Source organism: Egretta garzetta, unplaced genomic scaffold (assembly GCF_000687185.1).
Source record: "Egretta garzetta isolate BGI_Z169 unplaced genomic scaffold, ASM68718v1 scaffold325, whole genome shotgun sequence".
NCBI classification, from domain to species: Eukaryota; Metazoa; Chordata; class Aves; order Pelecaniformes; family Ardeidae; genus Egretta; species Egretta garzetta.
The window spans coordinates 2,414,711-2,416,122 of record NW_009259833.1 but is presented as its reverse complement, the minus strand read 5'-3'; positions in this window follow the sequence as shown (position 1 = coordinate 2,416,122).

Genomic DNA, 1,412 nt, shown 5'->3' with positions numbered 1-1,412 from the left:
CTGTGTGCAGTTCTGGTCCCGCTGTACAAAAAAGATGTGGACTGGCTGGAGGGGTTCCAGAGCAGGGCCAAGATGATCCAAGGCCTGGGAAGCCTGACATATGAGGGTAGGTTGAGAGCTGGGTTTGTTCAGCCTTGAGCAAAGAAGGCTCAGAGGGGATCTCATCACCACGTACCAGTATTTAAAGGGTGGCTAGAAAGAAGATGGAGACTCCCTTTTCACAAGGAGTCACATGGAAAAGACAAAGGGGAATGGGTACAAGTTAATCCTGTGAAGATTCCAATTGGACATGGGAGGGAAATTTCTCACCATGAGAACAGTCAACCACTGGAGTAATCTCCCCAGGGATGTGGTTGACTCTGCCACATTGGACACTTGTAAGACACAGATGGACAGGGTGCTGGGTCATCTTGTCTAGAGTGTGCTCTTGCCCAGAAAGGTTGGACCAGATGGTCCTTGAGGCCCCTTCCAACTTGGGATTCTATGATTCTATGATTCTTGTCTTGGCCACGGCCAACCTCTGAACCTGCAGAGGAAGGCAAAATTGTTAAACCTCCCACAAAAATCTGTGCCCAGAGCTCTCTCCATAAAGTCAGGATACCAAAGTTGCTCTCGATGGAAGGCACTGATGTGCTCGTCCTGCAGGACAGGAAAGGACACGAAAGTGAGATTTTTGCTTTGTCTGTCTTTCTGTCCAGCACACACAGAAAAATGCTCTGGATGCAAATTTTTGTGGCGTGTGTCAGTGCCCCAGCTTGTCTCTCACTTCTTCTTTCCAGTGTATTTCCTCCTCTGAGGCCAGCTGGAGGTTTCTTTTTGAAGCTCAAGAGCTGTTCCCATCCTTGGCTTTTCTTACGCAAAATTGTCATCTGAGCAGGGGGAGGGTGGCCCCAGAGGGGCACGGAGGGGAAGTCTGCTCCTGATTTCTGTCACAAACCAGATTGGATGGACAGAGATTGCAGCCGGATGGCTTGAAAGCATGAGATCAGCAAGTGATGGAAGGAGGAGGTCAGGATCAGGTGCCCTGGGAGAGCAGCTGAGATCTGAGCACTTGCCACCGCTCTTGAATTTCCTGGAGGCTGGGGCATGGCAGGAGCAAGACCAAAGTCAGGCATCTACCATAAAGTGAAATGAGGCCACAGCATCTGCCCTAAAGTGTCCAAACCTGCCTGACACCTCACATGGAAAGCACATGGGAAAGGTGCCCTGGAGGGAAGGTGTTTCCCAGGAGGAACATCTCGGTCTACCTGGGACCACAGCAGCTGCCCCAACCAGCCCCACATCAACGGGGAGACAGCACTGGGGACCTGGCCCAGCCCAAAGAGTCAAAGAAGAAGACCCCTTGCCGGGGGTCAGAGTAGGTGGAAAAAGTTGCCATAGATTCAAAAATCTGCCAGAGTTATGGAGGAAAA